Source organism: Trifolium pratense, linkage group LG1, assembly GCF_020283565.1.
Source record: "Trifolium pratense cultivar HEN17-A07 linkage group LG1, ARS_RC_1.1, whole genome shotgun sequence".
NCBI classification, from domain to species: Eukaryota; Viridiplantae; Streptophyta; class Magnoliopsida; order Fabales; family Fabaceae; genus Trifolium; species Trifolium pratense.
The window spans coordinates 45,098,863-45,110,347 of record NC_060059.1 but is presented as its reverse complement, the minus strand read 5'-3'; the positions used below and the strand labels follow the sequence as shown (position 1 = coordinate 45,110,347).

Sequence of the window (11,485 nt, the reverse complement as noted above, 5' to 3'; positions counted from 1 at the left end):
ATTTATTTCAAATCCGTCAGTGGTCTACCACCCAAATCGAATCTAATCTTTATCCGATAATGAACTCTATACAATATTTATTTCAAATCCAACAGTGGTCTACCACCCAAATCGAATCTAATCTTTATCTGATAATTAACTCTATACAATATTTATTTCAAATCCGTCATATGTCTATCATTTATATATAAGGACTCATGCAACCATTTATGTACCAATCTACCTCCAATATCCCAAATCTCATCCAACTACTTCCAATATCCCAAATCTCGTCCAATCTACTTCCAATATCACAAAAAATGGATCCATCAAAATTTCATTTTGATATCGCAACCTACAAACAAAGATGTGAAATTGATGACGCTTACATACTCAATCGATTTAGAGAGCGTCGACAGAAAATATTGGAAGATAATGCACCTCGTACTAGAAAATATCTCAATAGAGATCATGCAGCGGCAAACCAAAGACTAATTGACGACTACTTTGCCGATGAACCTACATATGACGATGCAATGTTTCGTCGTCGCTACCGGATGCAAAAACATGTTTTCCTTCGAATTGTTGGGGACCTTTCAAGTAGTGATAACTACTTCACCCAGCGAGTTGATGCAGCCAATAAAGAAGGTATATCACCTTTAGCAAAATGTACCACAGCAATGCGTATGTTAGCATATGGTATGGCAGCAGATGCGGTCGATGAGTACATCAAAATAGGAAGTACTACAGCATTGGAGTGCTTACGTAGATTCAGTAAAGGAATCATACGATTGTATGAGCAAGTGTATCTGAGAGCACCAACCCAAGATGACCTGCAAAAAATACTACATGTTAGTGAAATGCGAGGGTTCCCAGGGATGATTGAGAGTATTGACTGCATGCACTGGGAGTGGAAAAATTGTCCTAAAGCATGGGAAGGTCAATTTACTAGGGGGGATAAGGGAACCACCATAGTTGTTGGGTTTTTGTATGTTGGCTACATTTTGCAAAAACTTCTTTTAGCCAAGTGTTGAGACATATGTGCGTACACCAAGTGTTGAGACAGATGTAACAACACTTGTATGTCTGATTGTTCGCGCCAGCTAGCGTTTTTATTTTCTATTCAATCTTTCGAAGATTTGATTGAAGAATTATTTTGTGGTTTCTTATACAACAAGGCGCACGTGATCAATGTGTTTCAGAAGGCAGCTGAACCCTAGTTCTATTTTCTAAAGGAATAAAATAACTTTTAGAAAATATAATATTTGTTTCAAAAATATATCTTGTGAAGATTGCTGCAGAAAATATAAAAGATTTATTTCAAATAAATCTTTGTGCTTCAAGAAGATTAGAAGATTTAATTTTAAAATATATTTACAACAAATATATTTATGGAAGGAATATTTGATGCAAATAAAGATTTGGTAAAAATATATATTTTGCATCTAGAAGATTTCTTGGAGCTGAAGCATTATGAAAAGCCCACGAGGTTATGCTATTTAAAGGGTGCTGCTAACCCTATTTTATTCACCGAAACTTGAAGCAAAAATAGAATATCAAAGATGTAGTCTTTTAAGGGTTTCGTGTCTTTAAGCCACTCTCTAGGAGAGTTGGTGTAAAGTGAACCACTCGGGTTGTGAGATGGTCACTATGTCCTTACTCAGAAACCTGTAGGTAATGAGTTGAGTATTGTAATTGGAGGAAGCTTTTAAGCAACTCCAAATTGTGAACTTAGTCATTGGCTAGGTGGTGATGTTATTGAAGTGTGTCTTCATCTTTGTCAAGGAGAGTGTCTCCATTCTGTTGTTATTGAAATCCTTACTGGTTGTAAGGTTGAGGGGAGTGAGACGGGGTCTCATATCTAGGAGTTCCTAGGTAGAAGTTGCATTGGGTAGGGATTAAGTGAGGAGTTGTAAACGGGGGAGTTTAGCTCTGAATTAATACTGCTGATAGTGAATTTCCTCCTGGATTGGTATCCCCCAGATTAGGCTGTTAGGTTGAACTGAGTTAACAATTATGTGTGTTGTTTATGCTTTTCAGTATCTGTTTTTAATGCTCTGCTTTATTGTTCTTACTGCTAAGACAAGTGTTACGACAAGTGTCTGAACATCGTGGATAACACTTGTCTACTGTGTACCAGAATTTCAATTGGTATCAGAGCAGGCATCCTGTTCTGTATCTGGGTGAGATCCTAGGGAATATACTTTCTGGTTATGAACAAGTAAGGAATACTGAAAAGTTGTTTGGACTTGAAGAAGTTCATATTTGTTTGAATGGTCCATAGAAGTGGAGGATGGACTATTCATGGCACGGTGTATAGCTTTGATGTTTGAGCTTCTATATGGTTTGATTTATTTTCAAACCTATGTTAACCTGTTGCACCTGAGTGTGGAATTTGTGCAAAGGTCATTATGGTGTGCCTGAAGTTTGTTGAGGAGTTTTTTTTTTCTGCTTTGAATTCCGCTGCATATATATATGATGGAAAACTCCTGGTGGTTTTGAGTGTGCAATACTCTGTTCTCCTCTGAAGAGGTTCAACTAACTTGTTGGAGATGCCAACGATACTTGAGGGTGATCTCAAGTCCACTCATAAAGGCATTCATATATGAGTTTGTTGAAGAGAGATCTGAAGGAAGTTGTGAGCAATTTATTTTTGCTTCTAACCCTAAAAGCCAACCTCCAGTGGCTTTGATAAAGGATCTCTTGGTGTGTTCCTTGAGAAGGGGACTGATGTCCTCCCAGATGTTGCTACATCTGACCAGCAGTATGCAGAATCTTGTTGAATTTATTTTGACACTAGAAACTTATGGTTGACTTCTTGGGTGAGTTTATTTCTGATCCAAGTATGTGGTAGTGCAGATGTGTGTTTTGCTTTTCTTGTGTAAGCTTGATAAAGGTATCTCATTCAAATTCTTTATGTGGAGGTCAAGCTTAAATGTCAAGGACATTTTCTCTGACATTTGGAGAATCCTTCTGATCAAAGGAGCCAGATTTATGGAATCTTGTTTATGGCCATGAAATAGATTCTGTTTAGAGGAGAGTAACTTGTGTATACCAACCACTAGATGTGCAGCTATTAAAGGGGAGAATGTATAATTCTCTAGAGTGCTATGAGAAGTTATTAATGAGGAATCCTTATTCTGAAGCTGTGAGATGTTGAAGACATGTCAGGTGTAATTTTTTGACATATTTATAATGAGAATTTATTTTTCTCAATATATCTGGTGGTATTTCTCTAAAACAGGATGGAGGTTGTTTACTCTAACTTGATATTATCAAGTCTACGAGAGCATGGAACTCTTGTTCTGTTGTAGTGAAAAGAGCTTCATGGGATTATGAACATTGGAGCTGCTTCAACCTATGTCCAATGGGTGAATTGTTATCTGCACTTTGGAGTGTCATCCAAATCACCTAGGATAGGCATTTCAATTGTTTCTAGCAAGGAGGAGTTATTATTTTTGGGAGCAAAGGATTATTGCTCTTGGGTATTGAAAGTTGATCAACTACTGATGGTTGATTCTCTTGTGGCCCCCTGCTGTTGTTAATTATGATGTTGGTGCTTCTACTAAGACCACAAGTGAATGTGTTGCTGATTCTCTCAAGGGAACTGTCCCTGAGACTGATGTTGTGCCAAATATTGACACATCTGTGGCACCTGAGACGGATGTTGTGTCAGATGTTGACACATCTATGGCATTGGAGACAAATGTTGTACCAAGTGTAGGTACATCTGGGGTACCTGAAATTGTCACAAGTGACACTGTTCATAATGATGCTACTGAAAAAGAAGGAACTCATGTGGTAGCAAAATCTAGTAATAATCTTGTGGATTACTCTGAATCAGATGAAAGCAGTAAGACCCTATCTGAAGGTAAGGGAGTGAGTGATCCTGATGTTGTCTTCATGCATAAAAACGTTACAGGTGACAAACTTGTGACAGAAGTGCCTGATACTGGTGTTGGTAAAAGAACTAGAAGTAGGACAGGTAAAGGTGTGACAACTGTTAGTACACCTGTCCATCAGTCTGAGGCAAAGAAGTCTGCTAAAATGGCTGGGAAGAAAACTGTGACTGGTCCCCTAGAACCAGGAGCAAGGTGATTCCAACTTCTGAGGTCAAGAAGAAGAGCTTAAAGAGAAAAGAACCCCCTTCTAGTGATTCAGACTTTGAAAGGGAGACAAGTGTAGCTACATCTGGTGGCACATCTTGAAGAAGTGTGAAAGGTGTCTGATCTAGGTGACTGTTTTGATAAGCTGGTAAGGGAATTTGTAGTGAATGTTGCTGACAATTGTGATGACCCAAAAAAACCCTGAGTAAATGCCAGGTTTGATTATGGCTCTTATGTGTTTGATGCCACTTTGGAACATGCTGTTTCTTTTGCTCTACAACTGCCCATAGCATTTACAACCCTGATGTGTGGTATTATACTTGACCAACATCCAACTATTCTTGTGGATGCTGATGTTCCCTGTAGAAGGGCTAGTAAGCTGACCGTTAGTAAGAATTTACTGTCTGGGACACATGTAGATGCCGGTGTAGGTACATCTGTCCAGCAAAAGGCTGGTGCTCTCACTAGGTAGAAAATGATAACTGACTTTACTGAGTCTAGTAGAGCTGTTGAAGCCAATAAACTGAAGACTGTGATGATCCTTTGAGCAAGGAATTCATGAAGGTTTTTTTTAACATGGGCTGATGTGTTGAATTTTCACCTGCTGTGATTAATAAGTTTTTGGCCATGAGTGAAGATCCTGAAGCTGAGATAGAGTTATCTGACTGTGCTATAGATTTGAGTAACTTCATCTACATTGTTGGTACCAAGACCAAATGAGGTTTTGACTCTTATATTTTTTTTTAAAACTACTAAGCATGCTAAGTCTTTGGCTGTGAAGATGCCAACAACATTTCCCACTGTGCTTTATAGTATTATTCTTGATCAGCATCCAAATATTTTGATCAGCTCTGATGTTGTCTGTAAGAGGGAATCTCCTCTCACATTGCACTATAGACTGGTTGAAGGGACAAATGTTCCACATAATGTTGCAACATCTGGCAAGAAAACTTCTGGCTTCATGATCAGAAAAGAGATGATTGCTGATTCGATGAGACCTATGCAAGTTGAAAACCTTGGTCGAAAGAAGTATGTCTTTTTAGTTGTTGATGATTCCTTCAGATTTACTTGGGTAAATTTTATTAACGAAAAATCAAATACTTTTCATGTCTTCAAAGACCTTTGTCAACGCCTCAAAAGAGAGAATGAGGGTGTAATTGTCAGGATCAGAAGTGACCATCGGAAGGAATTTGAAAATGCTAAATTCTCTAACTTCTGCTCCTCTGAAGGAATTAGTCATGAGTTCTCATCTACCCTCTCTGAGCTTTGGAAGGGGAGAAAACCAAATGTTAATTATTTCTATGTCTTTGGGAGTAAATGCTATATCTTGGCTAATAGAGAACAAAGACGAAAAGATGAATCTTAAAAGTGATGGTAGGAATGGTGATCCTTTTGTTGTTGTCAATAAATCTCATACTATGACATGTTTGTATCTTGAACCTATCAAAAGCCCTAATGTCGAATCAAATGTTGTTACCCATGTTAAAGGTTTTGTCAGTTCAAATGTTGTGGGTAGTGTTGGAACATCTGTCAGATGTACCTCTGAAACTTTCAATCTAGTATGAATGTTGCTGTTGTTGATGACACTGTTGTTGAAATTGTGCATGTGTCATCTTCCAAGGTTGTTGGTTCAGACACTTTACCATCCCTCACTAAAGTTGTGGTTGAGTCCCCCAAAGGAACCTCACATAAGTCTAATGTCATATCGGATGTTGAAACATCCTGGACCAACCCGTTAGTGTTGTTGAAACCTGTTTTGCAATTCCCCAAACTGATGCTGATATGGTTCTGAGAGTCCTCAATCTAATGAGGATCAACTAATGGTGGTTTGGAGTATTGGGGTTTTGAATGTGGTAGAAGAAACTGATCTTGATGATCTTTCACTTGACCAAAGTTGTTGCTAAAAGTGTGACTAAAAGAGAACCAGCATGGTACGATTGTTTGTGTGGATGTGCATTATGCTGAGAAGTATTATATGTGTTCAGATGTGTTATGATCAGATGCGATAATGCTCAGATATGTGATGATCAAAGGTGATTACTACTATGGTAAGTGATTGTTTCAGACCTGTTTCTGAAACCTCTAGTTTGATGTTCTTATGTGATGACAATATATCTATTGTTGAAGATGCTTTTGGTATATGTCTCTTGAGATTGAAACTGAATAATACTCATCTGTGTTGAATAACTTGTCTGTTCTAGTACGAGATGTTGTAACATCTGTCTCAACATCGTGTTATCTCAAGTGTTCCAACATTGTGTACAACATCTGCCACCAAAATGCCAGAATGTGGTTGACTATGAGCCAAATATTGAGGATGATGTTATGGGCGTCATGTCACTTGACAGGAAGAAAGTTGACATCTCTTCTGTCCTCTTAGAGAATGTTTCATTCATTTTGAAGAAAATGTCTATAAATAGAAATTTGTGTTTTAAAGGAGATAATGCTATGAGAAGCTGGATTTTTGGTGAGTATGTTTTTAACTATGAAGCAAGCTACAACGTTTATGGTGAAGCTACCAATAACCTTTATGGGTGTAATCTCTAAGAGTATTATGAGACAACTCTTTGAGATTGAAAGATCAGAAGCACTCCAAAGCCAAAAAGGGAGTGTCTTTGACTTCTGACTATAGATTTCTTTTGTCGGACCACATGTTCCTAACATTGTTTTCTCTGCCGGTTGGTACATGTTGTTTCCAAGAACAATGGTTTCTCATGCTCTTGTCATGTTGTGGAAACAAGGGGAAAATGTCTATTTTATGAGTGTTGACTATGGAGTTTGATGTGGTAGATATGATATGGTTCCTCCACTACTGATTTATATATGATAAGGTATGTATCCCATGGTGTTATCTTCAGTAGTAGTAGCTCTGTGCACTTTGTGGTTGATGTGATGAAGATAATATAAGTTTATACCTTATGACTTATGATCTTCATGCTATACTGTTGGAGTTTGGTTATGGTATTATGGATGAAAGTTCGCATGTTCTCTTTCCACTACTTCTGTTCTCCGTATCTTTTGTGGGCTAAGGCCCTGGATTTCTAGCACTTGTATGTGCCTATGGTCTGTAATATGTGCACTATGATATTTCTGTTTTTGCTACTCTGTGTTCTGATATGTATGATGTTTGTCAAAATTATGACTAAAAAGGAGGAGTAGTGTGTGTGTGGACAAATGTGTGGACCGATGTTCTTACATTTGGTGAAGTTGCTGTTCTTATGGTTCTATGCTCGTATTGATGTTCTTATACTTCTATGCTCGTATTGAGGGGGAGTGTAGGTTATATATATATATATATATGCATGTGTTGAGGGGGAGTAATGCTATTCAGGAGGAGGAGTAGTGTGTAGCTAGCTTGATAATGTGTTCTGCTAGCTTATGCTCTGATAGTGTGCTTGATGGTTGTGGGAGTGCCATGTTCCTGATGTGTGATGTCATGCCTGATGTCTAGACATCCTGATCTGATGTGTGAGACTTTATTTTTCTCAGTATGTGGGAGTTTATTTCTCCCTATGTGGTTCTTTTGTGAGAGTTTAGTTCTCTATGTTATGTAACTTGCACCTCTGATACTATTATGGTACCTCTATGCCTCTATTCTTTTGTTTAATGCACACTGACTTTATTTGTCAGAATTTGTGGCTAAAAAGGGGGAGTAGTGATCTATGATCTGTAAGATCTATCTGCGTGATGTGTGGACAGATGTGCTGACATCTGGTGTGTTGCTGTTCTTCCTGTGATGTGTTAATCTTCTAGGCCTATGTCTGAGCGGAGTAAATGTTACCTTCAGCTCTGTGTGATGTGCATGCAAGAATTCCAAAAAGCATTTAAACTTGTAGCATAGGGCATGATCATAATCATAGTCATAGAAATATGGATGATTCATCGTGCTTAGTCATAATCATAGAAATATGGATGACTTTAATGCTTAGGATCACAGTCATAGAAATATGGGTGAGTTGGGTCACAGTCATAGCAATATGGGTGACCTAGTTAGTTATAATCATAGAAATATGAGTAACTTGTACATGCTTATTTATGAATGCACACATGTGTGTCTACAACAACTATTAAGCGTTGATCACTCTGATTGAATGCTTCTGCTATTACAAGGATGTTGTAGTTCCTATGGTTGACTACATTGTATGCTTGTGCTCTGTCATGCACAAATTCAGGGGGAGTGGTAGTATGAATAAGTGACAAGTGTGATGCCAGATGCTGAGACATCTTGGCTTTATTCTCTGGTGGCTGGGAATTTATTTTTCCTAGTTCTATATTTGTGGGAATTTATTTTTCCCAGGTGATCTTTTGTTGAATGGATGTACTCTGATTGTAGGAGTTTATTTCTCCTATCCTTGAATCCACTGTGAGAGTTTATTTCTCTCTATCTGCTCTGTGAGGATATATGTGTTCACTCCTGCTGTTGCATGCCTCTGTTACTACTTACAAGTTATTCGTAGCTGAAGAGCTCTCTTGGAAGTAGCTTTTTTTATGTTACTTTTTTTCCTAGTTGTGTGCTCATGTTGACTCGAAGGAAAGGTGATACTATATCTCTCTTAATACTGGTCTAATCTTGTTTTAGCCAAAATTTGCCAAAGGGGGAGATTGTTGGGTTTTTGTATGTTGGCTACATTTTGCAAAAACATCTTTTAGCCAAGTGTTGAGACATATGTGCGTACACCAAGTGTTGAGACAGATGTAACAACACTTGTATGTCTGATTGTTCGCGCCAGCTAGTGTTTTTATTTTCTATTCAATCTTTCGAAGATTTGATTGAAGAATTATTTTGTGGTTTCTTATACAACAAGGCGCACGTGATCAATGTGTTTCAGAAGGCAGCTGAACCCTAGTTCTATTTTCTAAAGGAATAAAATAACTTTTAGAAAATATAATATTTGTTTCAAAAATATATCTTGTGAAGATTGCTGCAGAAAATATAAAAGATTTATTTCAAATAAATCTTTGTGCTTCAAGAAGATTAGAAGATTTAATTTTAAAATATATTTACAACAAATATATTTATGGAAGGAATATTTGATGCAAATAAAGATTTGGTAAAAATATATATTTTGCATCTAGAAGATTTCTTGGAGCTGGAGCATTATGAAAAGCCCACGAGGTTATGCTATTTAAAGGGTGCTGCTAACCCTATTTTATTCACCGAAACTTGAAGCAAAAATAGAATATCAAAGATGTAGTCTTTTAAGGGTTTCGTGTCTTTAAGCCACTCTCTAGGAGAGTTGGTGTAAAGTGAACCACTCGGGTTGTGAGATGGTCACTATGTCCTCACTCAGAAACCTGTAGGTAATGAGTTGAGTATTGTAATTGGAGGAAGCTTTTAAGCAACTCCAAATTGTGAACTTAGTCGTTGGCTAGGTGGTGATGTTAATGAAGTGTATCTTCATCTTTGTCAAGGAGAGTGTCTTCATTCTGTTGTTATTGAAATCCTTACTGGTTGTAAGGTTGAGGGGAGTGAGACGGGGTCTCATATCTAGGAGTTCCTAGGTAGAAGTTGCATTGGGTAGGGATTAAGTGAGGAGTTGTAAACGGGGGAGTTTAGCTCTGAATTAATACTGCTGATAGTGAATTTCCTCCTGGATTGGTATCCCCCAGATTAGGCTGTTAGGCTGAACTGGGTTAACAATTATGTGTGTTGTTTATGCTTTTCAGTATCTGTTTTTAATGCTCTGCTTTATTGTTCTTACTGCTAAGACAAGTGTTACGACAAGTGTCTGAACATCGTGGACAACACTTGTCTACTGTGTACCAGAATTTCAATAGTTATTCTTGAAGCAGTTGCATCTCATGATCTATGGATCTGGCATGCATTTTTTGGATGTCCGGGAACGTTGAACGATATAAACGTTCTAGACCGGTCACCGGTGTTTGATGACGTGGAACAGGGAAATGCTCATACTGTTGATTTCTTTGTGAATCAGCGTCCCTATAATATGTCATACTATCTAGCTGATGGCATCTACCCTTCTTATCCAACTTTCGTCAAATCGATTAGACTTTCTCAAAGTGAACCCGATAATTTATTTGCAAAATATCAGGAGGGATATCGGAAGGACATCGAACGTGCATTTGGAGTTCTTCAAGCTCGATTTAAAATCATCCGTGAACCAACTCGCTTGTGGGACATAGCCGATTTGGGTATCATAATGAGATCATGCATCATATTACATAATATGATTGTCGAGGATGAACGAGACTCATATGCTCAACGTTGGACCGATTTTGAGCAATCTGAGGAAAGTGGATCTAGTGCACCGCAACCATACTCGACCGAGGTGTTACCCACTTTTGCAAATCATGTGCGTGCTAGATCCGAGTTCCGTGATCCAAAAGGTCATCAAGAATTGCAAGCAGATTTAGTGAAAAGCACATATGGACAAAGTTTGGAATGGGACGTGATTGAAGATTATTGTATCGTACTAATTATTACGTTGTTGCTCGTGTGTTTATCGCATTTTAAATTATTTGTATCGTACTAATTATGTTGCTTGTGTGTTGTATTGCATTTCAAAATATTTGTATTGTACTAATTACGTTACTTGTGTGTTGTATTTTAAATTAAGTTAAGATGGTTTGTATCGTATAATTTCATTAAATAAATTTTGTTTTTATTACACAAAACTAACAAATAAATCGTTAAGTGTTAATTATTTTAATTTAATTTTAATCGATAATTGTAATTTTATGTAATCATAAAAACAAAAATATAAATTTAAATAAGAATATGAAATAAAAAGTGGTGGGGTAGAGAAAGTGGTGGGGTAGGATGTTGAATAGAAAAACCATTTGAGAGGGTAAAAGTTGAATATGTGTTGAATGATTAGGTGGAAGAAAGAGAAAATGATGTGGAGTGAAAAAGTGGGTGTTGAATGTATTTTGGTGTTGAGACCATTGTACATGGTCCATTGTACATGGTCTAATTGAAAGAGTTGAGGTTAAATACTTTATAAGTGAGTAAACCCATAAATCTAATGCCTTAAAACTTTTGATGAAAGTGTGGTGTTGGTTGGTCAATGTCCATGTACCGATCCAATCCGGTGAGTTTCCCTCATGGCCCAACAAAAGATATCACGAACAAAAGAAAGAAAGAGTTGTTCTATTTTAGCACTAACACCGACACTTTAGCACTAACACTGACACTTTAGAATGAAGGTATGTTTAGTGTCCGACACATGTCAGCTCAAGGTTAAAACACAGGATTATATTCAATTTATTAATTTTCTCAAATTATTGTGTTGATGTGTAACAAAAGGAGTTGCAACAAATGCAAATAATACGTTACTAAATAGTTAAGTAGTTAAGGTCAAATGAGGTTATAAAGTTAACCTTTTAAGGATGAATGTTTTGAGAATCTTTCCTTTTGGGAAGTTAATAAACAATATCTA

The 11,485-nt window shown here is 37.3% G+C and overlaps 1 pseudogene; it reads left to right on the top strand.

The window, feature by feature from the left end:
• The first annotated feature begins 299 nt into the window (after nucleotides 1–299).
• LOC123913111 lies at nucleotides 300–10,503 on the top strand (annotated as a pseudogene).
• The last annotated feature ends 982 nt before the right edge of the window (nucleotides 10,504–11,485 follow it).